General features: G+C 42.4%; 1 protein-coding gene and 1 long non-coding RNA gene across 7 annotated transcripts in view; one reads left to right on the forward strand and one right to left on the reverse strand.

The window, feature by feature from the left end:
* Positions 1-17,367, forward strand: part of LOC141133217 (uncharacterized) — a 101,135-nt gene extending 83,768 nt beyond the window's left edge. The window contains exons 3-4 of the long non-coding RNA XR_012243021.1: positions 8,982-9,186; positions 17,082-17,367. This is a non-coding gene — a long non-coding RNA (uncharacterized lncRNA). The remainder of the gene's footprint in view (positions 1-8,981; positions 9,187-17,081) is intronic.
* Positions 1-18,234, reverse strand: part of ADGRL1 (adhesion G protein-coupled receptor L1) — a 631,260-nt gene that overhangs the window by 224,218 nt on the left and 388,808 nt on the right. The window lies entirely within an intron of this gene.

The following is an 18,234-nucleotide window of genomic DNA, read 5'->3' on the forward strand; positions in this document are numbered from 1 at the left end:
CAGAGGAGATCGCTCTCCTCTGAGTGCCTGTTTATGAAAGTGTGTAGATCGCTTCTCATGTTGAGTTGAGGAGCGATCTACAAACGCCGGGAACTCCTGAGAATGGCTCCTCTCACTGTAATCTCGTGTGATGTAGCGGGATTACAGTATGAGGAACCATAAAATACAAAAGTTTAACACAAATCAGCACATTATTCCCCAACATATTAATAAAATAATAAAGATAAATTCCCCCTACACAATATACATTAACCTAATTATAAAAAAAACATTGTTTTTATCAATATTTAAAGATCATACATGTTCCTATTTAAATGTGAATGGTGTATAGTAAATGAATGTAATGCACATATGTAATGCAGCTATACACCATTCATATAAATGCAAAATACATTTATAATCATTAAAAAAATAATTTTAATAAAGTATACAAGTATAAATATTTATTAATAAATTAAAATAAAATATATTTCATTATAGATAAACATAAAAATTGATAAACTGGTGCGATGCGAGAACACTGCGAATCCACTGCGGGTTCCCGCATCGCACCGACTCGCATGTCAGTTCACACTTCCATATGCGAATCGCTGGGGAGTGTCAATACATTGTTAAGGACACCCCCAGATCAGCTTGCATATCGCACTGCGAACTGACAGTTCGGACATGAATCGGATCGCATATGTGTGAACACACATGCGATCCGATTCTGGTCCGAACAGAAAAAAGGGTTCTGTGCGTGTTTGCACCGAATGCGGTGCGATATCAGCCATACTATCTGTACAGCTGATATCGCACCGCACAGACATCGCATGTAATGTGAATGGCAGTGTGCTGCAAATAACATGCGATGCCTGTGCGATGTCCGGCATCGCACAAGTGTGAACTGGGCCTAAAAGTTAACACCCCCAAATCAGTTCGCATATCGCAGTGCGATCTGCAAACTCGGACAGTAATCGAATCGCATGGGTGTGAACACCCATGCAATCCGATTCTGCTGTGGACCAAAAAAAGGGTCCTGTAAGAGTTTGGTCTGAGGGCAATGCATATTTAGCAATACTATCTGTATGGCTGAAATCGCATCGCACAGAGATCGGATGTGATTTTGCACTGCGGTGCGAATCACATCCGATCTCGGACACCGCAGCAGTGGGAACTGGCCCTAAATCATATTGCATTTGCACCAAAATGGTACAGGACCCTTTATTTGGTCCGCACTGGAATCGGATCGCATGGGTGTGAACACCCATGCGATCCGATTCCTGCACCATTACATAGTTCGCACTGCGATCTGTGAAATGATCTGGGGGTGTCATTAACTTTACATTGACACCCGCAGTGGTGCGCAGATGTCAATGTAGGTGCGATGTGAAAACCCGCACAGGAATCACGCTGGTTCACGCATCGCACAAGTGTGAACCCAGCCAGAGACGTGAACATCTAAAAAAAAATATATATATATCTATATATATAGCTATATATAGATACATCTATATATAGATATATATATATATATATCTATATATAGATGTATCTATATATAGCTATATATATATATATATACATATATATATATATATGTATATATATATATATATATAAATGTATATATATACATATATATATATATATATATATATATATATATATGTATGTATGTATATATATATATATACATATATATATATATATATATATATATATATATATATATATATATATATATATACATATATATATATATATATACATATATATATATATATATACATATATATATATATATATATATATATATATATATATATATATACACACACTATAAATTCCTATCCTGCTGGTTTTGGGGTGTGTAATGGTGGGGAAGGTGTGCTCTGACTGTTTGGTGAAAGAAAGAAGTCAAAAGACTTCTTTCTTTCTCCAGAATATCAGCCAGTTTCAGGCTTCTCACTCTGATTCTCCACTTCTGAAATGGTGAATCAGAAAGTGAGAATTCTGTCACAGATCGCCAGTGAGGTGTGGAGATCGCACCTTCATAAACTGGCCGTTTCTGTGAATTCTCACTCTGCTGAGATAATCAGCGGAGAACATGTTCTCCACTGATTATCTCAGTTTCATAAACTGGTAAAGCGCTGAGATCAGCGGTGAGACTCGGGATCGCCGCTGATCTCAGTTTCATAAAAGGACACCCTTATCATGTTAGGGTAGTGTAATATTTTTAAATAGGCTGCCAACACAATGGACCCAAATTTGGACACGCAATTTTTTTGCTATGTAGCACACACACAATGCACAGCAATGCAATATCATGTATTGCAGTGCACTGTTTTGTGTACTAAGAGAAGGAGAAAGTGGTGGGGAGGTGGGTTGGTTTGTGGCATTAAGGGGAATTAGGCTGGCCATACATTATACAATTTTCTTGTACAATTTTCCTTTAGATTTACCGAAACCATATAGTATTTAGGTCAAACCTAAAAACTTGGATCAGGCAGGACCTTGCACTATATAAATGAAGGTAAAGGAAATTGAATAAGAGGATTCTATAATATATGATCAGCCTAAAGAGGAAGACTAAGTGGTGGTGAGGTGAGATGGAGTGTAGCAACAGAATGATCAAAAGGAGAAAAAAAGTGTTGGTGACGTGAGGTGAAGGATTAGAAGCATTAGGAGTAACAGAAGGAGTAAATGATGGATGAGGTGGGTGAAGCATGGCATTGTGAGAAGTAGGAGGTGTTTGAGATGTAATAGAGTTCGTGGCACTAGTAGGATAAGTGGTGGGTGAGATTGGGGGGGTATCGCATTAGGAGGGAAAAAAGGTGGGTGTGGTATGGTGGAGTGTGGCAGGAGTAAGTGGTGGGTGAGATGGGATGAAGTGTGGCATTAGTGAAAGTAAGAACAGAATTGGTGGGTGTGGTACATAAAGTGTGGCATTAGGAGGAGTAAGAGTGGGTGAGATGCAGTGGAGTGTGGCATTAGGAGGAGTAAGAGTGGGTGAGATGCAGTGGAGTGTGGCGTTAGGAGGAGTAAGAGTGGGTGAGATGCAGTGGAGTGAGGCATTAGGAGGGGTAAGATTGGGTGAAATGCAGTGGAGTGTGGCATTAGGAGGGGTAAGAGTGGGTGAGATGCAGTGGAGTGTGGCGTTAGGAGGAGTAAGAGTGGGTAAGATGCAGTGGAGTGAGGCATTAGGAGGGGTAAGATTGGGTGAGATGCAGTGGAGTGTGGCATTAGGAGGCGTAAAAGTGGGTGAGATGCAGTGGAGCGTGGTATTAGGAGGAGTACATGGCGGGTAAGGTTGGAGGGATAGGGTGTGGCATTAGGTGGAAAAAGAGGTTGGGCGTGGTAGGGTGGAGTATGGCATTAGTGAGAGTAGGAACAGGAGTAAGTAGTGGGTAAGGTGGGGTGAAGAAAGGATCATTATTTCTCATGTTCTATTTATTTTTTCAATTTCTTTTATTTTTATCTGATATGATGTCTGCCGTGTGTGCAATGTTATGTGCAATCTATCTATGTGGCCCTTAAGAATGAAAAGCATCACCCTTATTTGTATACATTGTGGTTTTGGCTTCCCTCCAGAAAAGATAGGCTGGACATGAAAGTGTATTTAAACACACCACAGCTAGAGGGCGCCACGTCCTGACGAAGCTGGGGTCTCCCAACGAAACGCGTTGACATCACACCTCAGTGCATCTGACGCCATCCTCTGCATCTCCTGCTTCCCGTGTACTACGGCTGGAGCGATGGGGATCTAACCGTCTGATTGTCGGTAGGGGAGTGTGAGACAGTGTTCAGGAACACATAGTGGTGCAGCCTCCTTGGAGCAGTTCCAGACATGTATGTGTGGTTTCCTTCACGTATCTGGTCATAGCTGGTGGTTTGAAAGGAGGACGAGCCTTCCACTGCATTGGCTATGTGCCTGTTTTGGATCAACGGAGCCCCTCCATTGATCCCTGGATATGTGAATATTAGGGCTGCAACTAACGATTATTTTCATAATCGATTCGTTGACCGATTATTGTTTCAATTAATCGATTAATCGGTTAATAACCTTAAAGAAATGTGTGGTGTATAATTTAGTTAATATGTAAAGTTTAAAAAAAGGCAATTTATTCCTATACGCAGGGGTAAATATAAATAACCAACTATATGGTTAGGGAGTAAAATCTTTAATCCTCTCTGAGAATAACAGACAGTAGAGATATACTCTATATACTTTTAGGAGGTTGAATCTGGACTCCGATCAAATTTTTTTATTTAAAGAAAAAAAAATTCTAGACTGTTTTGCAGATTTTCGAACAGAACAGAAATTCGTTTTTTTACTGTGCAACAGTGAAAGTAATATTTACAGTAGAGATTATTTGCTATTTTTGTACAATATAGGGCTAACTTTAGCTTTTTTAACCCCATTATGTTACTGGCCGATTAATCGATTATGAAAATAGTAATCGATTAATTTCATAATCGATTAGTTGTCGATTAATCGATTAGTTGTTTCAGCCCTAGTGAATATACAGTGGGGACGGAAAGTATTCAGACCCCCTTACATTTTTCACTCTTTGTTATATTGCAGCCATTTGCTAAAATCATTTAAGTTTTTAAATTCATTTTTTCCTCATTAATGTACACACAGCACCCCATATTGACAGAAAAACACAGAATTGTTGACATTTTTGCAGATTTATTAAAAACGAAAAGCTGAAATATCACATGGTCCTAAGTATTCAGACCCTTTGCTGTGACACTCATATTTAACTCAGGTGCTGTCCATTTCTTCTGATCATCCTTGAGATGGTTCTACACCTTCATTTGAGTCCAGCTGTGTTTGATTATACTGATTGGACTTGATTAAGAAAGCCACACACCTGTCTATATAAGACCTTACAGCTCACAGTGCATGTCAGAGCAAATGAGAATCATGAGGTCAAAGGAACTGCCTGAAGAGCTCAGAGACAGAATTGTGGCAAGGCACAGATCTGGCCAAGGTTACAAAAAAATTTCTGCTGCACTTAAGGTTCCTAAGAGCACAGTGGCCTCCATAATCCTTAAATGGAAGACGTTTGGGACAACCAGAAGCCTTCCTAGAGCTGGCCGTCCGGCCAAACTGAGTTATCGGGGGAGAAGAGCCTTGGTGAGAGAGGTAAAGAAGGACCCAAAGATCACTGTGGCTGAGCTCCAGAGATGCAGTCGGGAGATGGGAGATAGTTGTAGAAAGTCAACCATCACTGCAGCCCTCCACCAGTCGGGGCTTTATGGCAGAGTGGCCCGATAGAAGCCTCTCCTCAGTGCAAGACACATGAAAGGAGTTTGCTAAAAAAACACCTGAAGGACTCCAAGATGGTGATAAATAAGATTCTCTGGTCTGATATGGGGTGCTGTGTGTACAATAATGAGGACAAAAATGAACTTAAATGATTTTAGCAAATGGCTGCAATATAACAAAGAGTGAAACATTTAAGGGGGTCTGAATACTTTCCGTCCCCACTGTACCACCTATCATGCTGTTTTTCATGCTGCTCCTGTCCACACAGAACTTGACTACAGTCTGCATGTTCATGCACAGCCATCTATAAGATCATACTTTGGTCTTTGTTCCCATTAACGATACTCACATACTGGTGCTACAATCATCCATTCCACTGCCATTACAGTGGGCAGACCCTCTCCAATAGACTGTCAGTATGAAGGTCATTTGATCCCCCCAACAGTTTGGAGCTCTTCAGTTATTTTAGCCCCCTATTGCCATTTGGTTGACACAGATTTGGCGGTGACACTAACTGTACCACTCTGTTACCGCATCCAGAGGAATATACAATTTTAGCATCAACATTATTTGATATTATTATGTGTGGAAGCATGCATGCACGCATACCTCTCAACTTTTTGAGATGGGAATGAGGGACACCTATCAGCAAAAGTATGCAGGCATAGGACACACCCCTTGCCACGCCCCCTTAAACGAGAATTGTGTAAAAAAAACAAGATTGGTAAAACCCACAAGTGCTTTTTATACCACTACTATTCCTTTATATTGGCTTTTGGAATTTACAAATGCAGCAATTTGGAAATCAGATGAAAGGTTTAGCACTGGAAAACACTTTTTGATAGATAAAAAGTGCATTTTATATACAACTATATAGATCAGACCAAAATGAGGGACAAATGAAGAGGAATGAGGGACAGAGGAACATTGCTCCAAATCAGGGACAGTCCCTCCAAATCAGGGACAGTTGGGAGCTATGATGCACAGGTGGCATCTAGCTAGTGACAACATTGTCATTTTAGATGGTGAATGGTCGAGGTTTTTTTTCAATAATCTTTGGTTGGTTTGCAATTACGTATTTTTCATTAATAAATTCTTTTTTTTGACATCGTTATGCCCTGCTGATTTGATTACTATTTCCAGGCGGTCTCTATAAATGGCTCTTATGACTGTGCTTTCTTTCTTGGTTCAGTCTATCTCTCCGATATGAAGAAAGGGACATTAGCTAGAGACGAGTATAGTGAATGATTCCTCCCTCAATTGTCCACCTATAACTGAAAAACAAAGTTTTTGGATAACCAACTTTTTGAATGTGTACAATTGCTTGGAGAGCGATAAATTCCTAGTTATATGTGTCACTATAAAACAATGTAATAGTAAAAAAAAACGCCAAGCATTACAAGCATGTGACAGCTATCTGCTGATCAGTAAATTGTTGTCAGCCATGCAGTCAGTTAGTGGGAATCAGTCAGTGTGGATGGTTGGCCTGTCTGTGCCCTGGCCTCACACACCTCCTTCCGGAAGACATGTCAGTACAGAGGGCACCCTATTATGTACATGTTGTCTGCAATGTGACGGAGACCTTTTCTCAATGTAAACTCTTTGTATTGGGCTGAATAAATGTCAGGACATTACATTCTCAGCCATTCACCGTGTCTTTGCTGGCAGCAACATACCAGCTTTGTACAGGCTTGACCTATGCCATTAGCCAGTGGCCATCCAGCTTCTGTAAAAGAAAACTGACGGAGCCTTCTAGCTGAGCATGCTCAGATTGGGAGCCATGACAGCTGGGTGGCCACAGCTGCTATGTTTCTGGTGTGGGCTAGAAAAGCAAACAGAATCTCATTGGAGGCTCAGGGCAACAACAAGGCTATTTCTATGGAAAAGTTTTCATACCCTCGGGCCTGGGAACTTGGTATGAGCACAGAGCCGGTGTATGAGAATTTGTTTGTTAATATATATATGTGTGTGTGTGTGTACAGGATGGTTGCGTGTCAGGGGGGCCGCAGTAGTTGCATCAGCTAGGATCAGGTGTCATTAAACAGCAGTGTCAGGAGAATACCACAGATCTGGAGGGCATCACAATAGTAACTCATGCACTGCCTGCTCAATATCATGCTATCTGCTCCTCTGCGAGATCCTCAGAGCATTGCATCTGCCTTTCTGAAAGCTGCAGAGCATTACTCCACCAAGCCCTTTCTTAGAAGCTGCTCCCTGATCCCCCAGTCCTTTTTAGTGGCTCACCCACCCCTTTCATTTTCATAAAGCTGCAAAGTCATACTCCATTCACCCCTCTTCTGCTTCTGTTAGACAACTACTATTTAATAATTATGCAGAACCTTAATTACCAGATCTGCAGAGCATTTCAACATTGAGCCCTTACCTTGTAGGAAATGAGGGTTACTAAGTTAACCAGTTTATCCTTGGTAGGCTGCAGAGCATTACTCTGACATACCCCTTACTTTAATAAAGATACCAAAACCATGACTGCGTCAGACCCCTAATCCTGTATCCATTGTAGAAACATAAAAAGTATTGTTTATCTTATCATGGCACCTGATTATTTTTCTTTTCCTTAAAGAACCTCACTTCTTATTCCCTTTCCTCGCAGCAAATTGCTCTCTTTTCCCTTGCCTTACAGAAAATTGCTATTTTCTTCATTTACAGAGCATTGAGCTCTATTCTGTTCCCTTAAATTGCATTGCTCTTTATTCCCTTCCCTTACAGAGTATTGCTCCCTACTCTATTTTCGTACAGAATAATGCTCCCTATTATCTTCCTTTACAAAGCATTACTCTCTATTCTTTACCATTATAAAGTATTGCTCTATATGTCCTGCCCTTACAGAGTTCAGCTTTCTATTGCCTTCCCTTACAAAATATTGCTCTCAATTCCCTTCCTTTACAGATTATTGTTCTCTATTCCCTTTACCTACAGTACTGCTCTTTATTGCCTTCCATGTTTTGCTCTATATCCCCTTCCCTTACAGAGCATTGCCCTTTTCTTCCCTTTGATTATAGAGTATTGCCCTCTATTTTCTTGCCCTACAGTTATGTTCCCTATTGCCTTCACTTACAATGTATTGCTCTTAATTGCCTTCCATGCTTTGCTCCCTATTCTGTTCCCTTATAGATCATTGCTATTCATTCCCTTCCAGTACAGATTATTGCTTTTATTCCCTTCCCATACAGAGCATTGCTCTCTACTGACTCCCTTGCTTTGCTCTCTATTCCCATTTCTTACAGAATACTGCTTTCTTTTCCCATACCATACAGAGCATTACTCTCTAACCCCTTGTCCCTTCCGGGCTAGTTGTATACTACAAAAAACAAGTAAAAATTCGCGCTGAACTGTAAAAAGCAAGCGGCCAGCAAAGTTCGTAGATAACAAACAAAAAGTCACATGCATAAAAATTATTGCGGCGCTGAAAAGTTCAAAATGAAATTGAAGAGTGGGAGGAATCCAATTACCAAATACAAATATAAATATAGGAACAAACAGCTGCAGCAATCAGCGTACGGATGTCAGCCTGCCTGACATGTTTCATCATAACAGATGTCTTCAGAGGCATGACTCTGAAGACATCTGTTATGATGAAACATGTCAGGCAGGCTGACATCCGTACGCTGATTGCTGCAGCCGTTTGTTCCTATCATTGATGCATGCTGTGTTAAGCTTCAACTGTAAGTTACTACAATAAAAGTGTTTCTATCTATCATTACAGGCTTCACTATGGGTCCTTCATTTTCTTTTCTCGGATATATGATGACTACATGCCTGAATGCCTAATTCTGAAGTGACCATTGGGAGATGTTTATATGTGAAGGAAATCCCACGGATGTTGTGGTCTGATGAGGGGTTCCAGTGGGCTGGATTTGCTGGATGCTATTGAGAATTTATCATCTATGCCTAATCCTTAACACCTTCTGGTAAGCAGACTACATTACCACGTGGTGACGAGTGACTCTTTCTACATCTGCACAATATATTTGGTGATTGGATTCCTCCCACTCTTCAATTTCATTTTGAACTTTTCAGCACCGCAATAATTTTTATGCAGTTGTATACTACATGTGTCATAGATTTCCACAAAGTAATGACCAATTAATGGACTATGAGTCCAAGGCTTCCTGATAACTGGGGAAATAATACACCATTGATTAATACACCTTTGATTTTTTCACTATTACATATTTTTTGTTCTAATAAAGTTTATATGGCATATGAATACCATGGTTTGGTCCTCCATTCAACTACTTGTCCTTACCCTGTCTGTTTCCCCAAAAAATTTTGATACGGTTCTCTATTCCCTTTCCTTACAGAGTACTGTTCTCTATTCCCTTCTCTTACAGAGTACAGTTCTCTATTCCCTTCCCTTACAGAGTACAGTTCTCTATTCCCTTCTCTTACAGAGTACTGTTCTCTACTCCCTTCCCTTACAGAGTACAGTTCTCTACTCCCTTCCCTTACAGAGTACAGTTCTCTATTCCCTTCTCTTACAGAGTACTGTTCTCTATTCCCTTCCCTTACAGAGTACAGTTCTCTACTCCCTTCCCTTACAGAGAACAGTTCTCTATTCCCTTCACTTACAGAGTACTGTTCTCTATTCCCTTCCCTTACAGAGTACAGTTCTCTATTCCCTTCTCTTACAGAGTACAATTCTCTATTCCCTTCTCTTACAGAGAACAGTTCTCTGTTCCCTTCTCTTACAGAGTACAGTTCTCTATTCCCTTCTCTTACAGAGAACAGTTCTCTATTCCCTTCTCTTACAGAGTACAGTTCTCCATTCCCTTCTCTTACAGAGTACAGTTCTCTATTCCCTTCTCTTACAGAGAACAGTTCTCTATTCCCTTCTCTTACAGAGTACAGTTCTCTATTCCCTTCTCTTACAGAGTACAGTTCTCTATTCCCTTCCTTTACAGAGTACAATTCTCTATTCCCTTCCCTTACAGAGTACAGTTCTCTATTCCCTTCTCTTACAGAGTACAATTCTCTATTCCCTTCTCTTACAGAGAACAGTTCTCTGTTCCCTTCTCTTACAGAGTACAGTTCTCTATTCCCTTCTCTTACAGAGAACAGTTCTCTATTCCCTTCTCTTACAGAGTACAGTTCTCTATTCCCTTCCCTTACAGAGTGCAGTTCTCTATTCCCTTCCCTTACAGAGTACAGTTCTCTATTCCCTTCCTTTACAGAGTACAATTCTCTATTCCCTTCCTTTACATGTTATCATTCTCTATTCCCTTCACTTGCAAAGTACAATTCTCTATGCCCTTCCTTTTGCAGAATAATTCTCTCTATTCCCTTCCATCACAGAGTATTGTTTCCCATTCACTTTGTTATTTCATTCCCTTACTTTGCATTGCTCTTTATACTCCTCCATTGCAGAGCGTTGCACCTTATTCCCCTACAAAGATCCTTCCTCACCTCTCCTTTCTCTTTTGGAGACATGAAAATCATTTTTAGCATTCCCTTGCAGATATAGAAACATCTTTCCTCTGTTTTCAGCAATCCTTCCCTTTATAGATATGCAGATCGTTTATTTCTGTTTTCTGCTGTTAACAATTGAGTTTATTAATTGACACAAGCCGAAAACCCTGCAGAGCATCTCTCTCTCTCTCTCTCTCTCTCTCTCTCTCCTGGAAAACATCTGTAGGTCATCACATCAACAAGCTATTTTTTCCAAGACCCAAACAGCATAACAATCCTCAAGCTTCCCCTGTCGCAGAGAGTGAGATTATTTTCCGAACCCGGGGACAGAAAAAATACCACATCATTTAACTCCAGATGTGCCAGAGATCCTCCGAACATGAGAACGGAGGACTTCACCACCGCTACTGACATTGCTGCTTCAGATGGGTGTCAAATGTGCACCAAAAGCAAGAGGAGTCTCACACCTACCAATCAGATGACAACTGTCCTTTTTATTTTGGGTGCTACTTTAAAAATAAAACAATTTGTTTGGCCATTTGGGCCAACACCTACGTTTTATCCTTTATTCATCTTTTACAAACTATTTCTGTAAGGCCCCGTTTCACATCATCTCGCGATCTCAAATCGCGGCAGAACGCATGACGCACTTTTGGGTGCCATTAATAGTGAATGTCCAAATGTGATACGAATCAAGTATTTTAAATGCGTATTTAATTCCTAATATTTTTTCATTAATGGTTTTTGATGTACTTGCAATGTGCTGTTGAACTTGCTAGACAATTTATCCAATCCAGTAGAATCAATTCCCTAGCACAGCCCCCTCCCAATTTGCATAATATAGCCCTCTCCCCTTATGGAAAGTTATTGTCTGTCCAGCTCCTCTGCCCCTTACCTCCTGACCTTACATCCATGTAGCTGTCAGGGAAAGAGCAAAGGGGAACTCTGAGTCTTCCAGGCTTTTGGATTTTTACACAAGGGAGGATTTTACAGGTAAACAAGCATAAAATAGAATGGAATAGAAAATTAAATGCACATATCATTGTATGGGAAGATTTGTATTGAAATGAATGGTCTAGTGACAGGGTCTCTTTTAAGTTTAAGCTACAAACTTTTATTTAGCTTTGTACGCAGTAGAGAGAGATTATCAGCATATTTTTGCTGTCTGTGTCCGTTTTGGGGAAGGTCACCCTCTCTATTTGTCACTGTGACTGAAAATGAGGGAAAATACACAATTCAGAGTGGTTACTGTAACAGGAAAAGAGGGGAAATCTGCCAATGGGGACACATGAAGGAAAAATGTTACTGAAAACATCGTATGCTTGCAATACAATGCTGCTATTTTACCAGAGAGTGTTGTCACCATACAAGAGAGAATAGCCATGTTACCAAAGAGTGTTGTCCCTATACAAGAGAGAATATCCATACTATCAGAGAGTGTTGTCCCTATACAAGAGAGAATATCCATACTATCAGAGAGTGTTGTCCCTATACAAGAGAGAATATCCATACTATCAGAGAGTGTTGTCCCTATACAAGAGAGAATATCCATACTATCAGAGAGTGTTGTCCCTATACAAGAGAGAATATCCATACTATCAGAGAGTGTTGTCCCTATACAAGAGAGAATATCCATACTATCAGAGAATGGTTAAGGAGGTGAGGGCGGGTTAGGAGTCCCAGATACCATAGCAGATCACTTACAGACTCGTCAGATCCAGAGCTATGTCCAGCTTCATAGTCTCAGAACCTTTGGCCACCCCTTTAAGCATGTTCCCAAATTTTAGTGCATCCTCCAAGTGAGTCATCAGGCCCTTGTGAGAGACCAGCCTTCTTCATATCTTTCTCCAGCAAGTGCTCTCTCCTGGGTCTCCTGCTTGGCACTGCTTCCTCAGACGGGGCAGGACAGCTTTGGCACCACTTCAGCACATGTTAAACCACAAAACAATCTATTGGGCTGAACAGCAGAGCTCCATCCAGCAGCACCTCCCTAGGCCTCGACCAGGGAAATAGAGCGAGAACATGGCCTATCCCATATACAGTATCTCACAAAAGTGAGTACACCCCTCACATTTTTGTAAATATTTTATCTTTGCATGTGACAACACTGAAGAAATTATACTTTGCTACAATGTAAAGTAGTGAGTGTACAGCTTGTATAACAGTGTAAATTTGCTGTCCCCTCAAAATAACTCAATACACAGCCATTAATGTCTAAACCGCTGGCAACAAAAGTGAGTGCACCCCTGTCCAAATTGGGCCCAAGTGTCAATATTTTGTGTGGCCACCATTATTTTCCAGCACTGCCTTAACCTTCTTGGGCATGGAGTTCACCAGAGCTTCACAGGCATAGTTGCCAACAGTCCCGATTTTCCCGGGACAATCCCGATTTTGGGACCCTCGTCCCGATTGGAGAGTGTCCCGAATCGGGATTTTCCATAAGGAAAATCGGGAATGTTGTTTTTTTTTTTTTTTTTTTTTTTGGAGCAGCGGGCTCCAGCAAAATGGGGGCCGGCGCCGCCGCTCTCTCTTCCTCTAGTGTTCAGTGGAGAGGGGAAGGGGGCTCGATCCGTGCAGCCAATGAAGCGCCTTCTTTAGCTGCACGGCCCCTCCCCTCTCCACTGAAGCGAGCAGAAGACACGGCGTTGCACCTGCGCAGTACAGGGGGTCCTCCATTGCCGAGTGGAACTTTCTCGGCAGAACACCGGCCGCTCCTGCACTGAGCGGGGGCCGGGCTGCATTGAGGGGGGGCTGCACTAACAGGGGGGGCTGCACTAACTGAGGGGGGCTGCACTGAGGGGGGGCTGCACTAACTGAGGGGAGGCTGCACTAACTGAGGGGGGGCTGCACTGAGGGAGGGGCTGCACTAACTGAGGGGGGGCTGCACTAACTGAGGGGGGGCTGCACTGAGGGGGGGCTGCACTAACTGAGGGGGGGGCTGCACTGAGGGGGGGCTGCACGAATAGAGGGGGTCTGCACTAATAGAGGGGGGCTGCACTGAGGGGGGGCTGCACTAATAGAGGGCGGGCTGCACTAATAGAGGGGGGCTGCACTGAGGGGGGCTGCACTAATAGAGGAGGGGCTGCACTGAGGGGGGGCTGCAATAATAGAGGGGGGGCTGCACTGAGGGGGGGCTGCACTGATGGAGGGGATCTGCACTGATGGAGGGGGTCTGCACTGAGGGGGTCTATACAGACTCTGGCGGGGGCACCTGATGCAAGGACAGACTCTGGTGGGGGCACCTGATGCAAGGACAGACTCTGCTGGTGGCACCTGATGCAAGGACAGACTCTGCCGGGGGCACCTGATGCAAGGACAGACTCTGCTGGTGGCAGGCGACGTGGCTAGTGACACGCTCAGGGATCCCACTGATTCGGCATTATGGTGAGTTGAATGATTTAATTTTTATATTACAATGTAATAATAGAAATAATGCGCTTCAATTATCCTGACACCATAACAACCATGGTGCAGGGATGATTGAAGCGTTAACACCAGGCGTTTGGAGTATCTTTATCTGCTGATTGTTAAACTTTCTAGAATACACATATTTCTATTGTGTAGGATCTGGGGCTGCTGTCCCGTCATTTCCCTCTCCCCCTTTCCTTCTCCCCCTTTCCCTCTCCATCCCTCATTCATCTCAGACTCTAACCACACCCTCTTGAGCCATGCCCATTTAAGCCACGTCCACTTTCACGTATGCCACGCCCACTTTTCACATAAACCACGCTCACTTTTCACGTAAGCCACGCCCATTTTTCGCCGCGACGCGCTTCGCGCGCCGCACTTATGGATTTTTCTAAGCCACGCCTACAAACGAATGCCCTGCCCCCTAATTATTGTACGGCTCCGACTACAGCCAAAAAAGTGTCCCACATTTTTTTTTTTCAATGTTGGCAACTATGCACAGGTTGCCACTAGAGTCCTCTTCCAATCCTCCATGACGACATCACAGAGCTGGTGGATGTTAGAGACCTTGTGCTCCTCCACCTTCCCTTTGAGGATGCCCCACAGATGCTCAATAGGATTTAGGTCTAGAGACATGCTTGGTATCATGTTGGAATGCTGCCCTGCAGCCCATTCTTCGAAGGGAGGGGATCATGCTCTGCTTTAGTATGTCACAGTACATGTTGGCATTCATGGTTCCCTCAAGGAACTGTAGCTCCCTGTGTCGGTAGCACTCATGCAGCCCCAGACCATGACACTCCCACCACCATGCTTGACTGTAGGCAAGACACACTTGTCTTTGTACTCCTCGCCTGGTTGTTGCCACACACGCTTGTCACCATATAAACCAAATAAGTTTATCTTGGTCTCATCAGACCACAGGACATGCTTCCAGTAATCCATGTCCTTAGTCTGCTTTTTTTCAGCAAACTGTTTGCGGGCTTTCTTGTGCATCATCTTTAGAAGAGGCTTCCTTCTGGGATGACAGCCATGCAGACCAATTTGATGCAGTGTGCACTGGCACTTCAACCTCTGCAGAAATGCTGGCAGCACTCATACGTCTATTTCCCAAAGAAAACCTCTGGATATGACGCTGAGCACGTGCACTCATCTTCTTTTGGTCGACCATGGTGAGGCCTGTTCTGAGTGGAACCTGTCCTGTTAAACCTCTTTATGGTCTTTTCCACCATGCTGCAGCTCAGTTTCAGGGTCTAGGCAATCTTCTTATAGCCTAGGCCATCTTTATGTAGAGCAACAATTCTTTTTTCAGATCCTCAGAGAGTTCTTTGCCATGAGGTACCATGTTGAACTTCCAGTGACCAGTATGAGAGAGTGAGAGTGATAACACCAAATTTAACACACCTGCTCTCCATTAACCTGAGACCTTGTAACACTAACGAGTCACATGACATCGGGGAAGGAAATTGGGCCCAATTTGGACATTTTCACTCAGGGGTGTACTCACTTTTGTTGCCAGTGGTTTAGACATTAATGGCTGTGTGTTGAGTTATTTTGAGGGGACAGCAAATTTACACTGTTATACAAGCTGTACACTCACTACTTTACATTGTAGCAAAGTGTCATTTCTTCAGTGTTGTCACATGAAAAGATATGATAAAATATTTACAAAAATGTGAGGGGTGTACTCACTTTTGTGAGATACTGTATATATATATATATATCTATATATAGATATATATATCTACAAATATATAGATATATCTATATATATAGATATATCTATATATATAGATATATCTTCCCCCAGCACGCACCAGTGGCATAAACCTCCTACTGGCTGAAGAAATATAAATAGTTATAACTTATTTTTGTTTGTGATATCTCATACTATGACCAGTGACATCTACTGGTGTCTTTGAGAAATCGCAAGCCAACTTAACCATTTGCCGACCCACCGCCGCAGGTTTACTGCGGCAGGGCGGCTCTATTGCGCAAATCGCCGAACCGGTATGGCGCTTCATGTAATAGATACAGTGGGCGTGTGCACAGCGCCATCCTCGCACGATCGCTCCATAGAGAGGCATAACAGTGATCTGCCAGTGTAAACAAAGCAGATCCCCGTTCTGTCAGGGGAGTATAGTGTGATTGTCTGTTCCTAGTGATTAGGAACAGTGATCTCTCTGTACTCCCAGTCAGTCCCCTCCCACCACAGTTAGAAACACCTCCCTAGGACACACTTAACCCCTTGATCGCCCCTAGTGTTAACCCCTTCCCTGCCAGTGTCATTTATACAGTAATCAGTGCATTTTTATAGCACTGATTGCTGTATAAATGTCACTGGTCCCAAAAAAGTGTCAAAAGTGTCCGATCTGTCCACCCCAATGTCGCAGTCATGATAAAAATAGTTGCTCACCGCCATTACTAGTAAAAAAAAAAATATAATAATAAAAATTCCATAAATCGATCCCCTATTTTGTAGACGCTATAAACATTTGCGAAAACCAATCAATATACGCTTTTTGTGATTTAAGGGGGTAAATCCTTCCGGGGCTGAAGTGGTTAAGCTTGGGGAAAAAACAGGTGAAAAACTATACAGTCAGTATAAGCTAACTACAGCCTAGCCAAAAAAACGAAATTGATACAGTAGCCCCTGTTTGGGACAAAAGGGGCTACATAAAAGAAAATAGCCACGTTACCAGAGAGTATTGCACCATAAAAGAGAGATAACCCATGTCACCAAAGAGTGGTGTTGCCGTAGAGAGAATAACCAAGTTACCGAAGAGTGTTGCCATCATATAAGAGAGATATGCGTTTTTGGTGCATTGGCAGGCCATTTAAATAAATGTGTAGAACAACATCCATTATTGAGTGTTCATTGTAATAATGTGAACGGATCCTTGGTATTCTCCAGGTCCTAGTATAAGAAGTACAGTACCGGTGTATAATATATACCTATTAATTTCACCTCTCTACTTTCTATATTTTGCAGGGAAATGGATATCAGCCATAAATGGAGCTGTTTTCCTACGTGAGGGAAGACATGGCAGAGCCGCCTGTGATAATGCGATAGTATATGAAATGAATTTGTGATAAGAAGAAAAATGGAGGCGCGGTGGTTAGCATTCTGCGCAGAGATCACTCAGTATAATGGAAAATTTCTGTCATCCAAGCATGAAATTATTGAGAAGAGAATTCAGATCGAGAGGAGAAAAAAAAAGTTGCTATTGGCTACTTTGTCTGATTGTTTATTGCTGAGTGCGTTTATGTCATTAAATACGTCCTTACTGCTAAAAGCTTGTTTTCTTATCGCTGGCCTTGAGCTTTGAGCACGTTGGGCGTTTGATGTTTTGGTGTTGCACTAGAACTGTTCTGTTTGTCTCCCATTAACCTAATATACTCCCCCTAAAAAATATATATATATATATATTACTCCTGAAAATCTACTCTTTTGTTGTCCAATGCCCTGTACACAAGAGCGGAATTTCCATCGGAAAAATCTTGGATGGTTTATCCGACGGAATTGTGCTCAAGCTTGCCTTGCATACACACGGTCACACAAAAGTTCTCTGAACTTTTGACCGTCAAGAACGCCGTTACGTACAACACTACGACGAGCAAAGAAAATGAAGTTCAATGCTTCCGAGCATGCGTCGAATTGTTTCCGAGCATGCGTAGGAATTTTGCCTGTCGGAATTGGTACAGACGATCGGAATTTCCAATCGGAACTTTTTCCAACCGAAAAATAGAGAACCTTCTCTCAATCTTTTGCTGGCTGGAATTCCGCCAACAAAAGTCAGATGGAGCATACACACGGTCGCAATTTCTGACCGAAAGCTCTCATCAGACTTTTGCAGGCCGAATTTCCACTCGTGTGTATGGGGCATAAGCCTCAGATTACAATATGTTGCTCTCTGCACTGGGCTGATTTTTAAACAACGGATAACAGATTAACCATAGGTGTGCGCAGCCTATTGCATTAGGGTGTGCACCCCAAAGCTCCAACACATATCCGTTTGACATATTTACCGGCCTCTTCCCCACTCTCCATCCTGAAACAATGGGAGGAAGGGGGAGCAAGGGAGCACATGGGAGACCCGGGCAACAGAAGGAAGAGGATCAGGGAAATGAGGGGTGGCATATAT

Source organism: Aquarana catesbeiana, linkage group LG03 (genome assembly GCF_042186555.1).
Source record: "Aquarana catesbeiana isolate 2022-GZ linkage group LG03, ASM4218655v1, whole genome shotgun sequence".
Classification (NCBI taxonomy): Eukaryota; Metazoa; Chordata; class Amphibia; order Anura; family Ranidae; genus Aquarana; species Aquarana catesbeiana.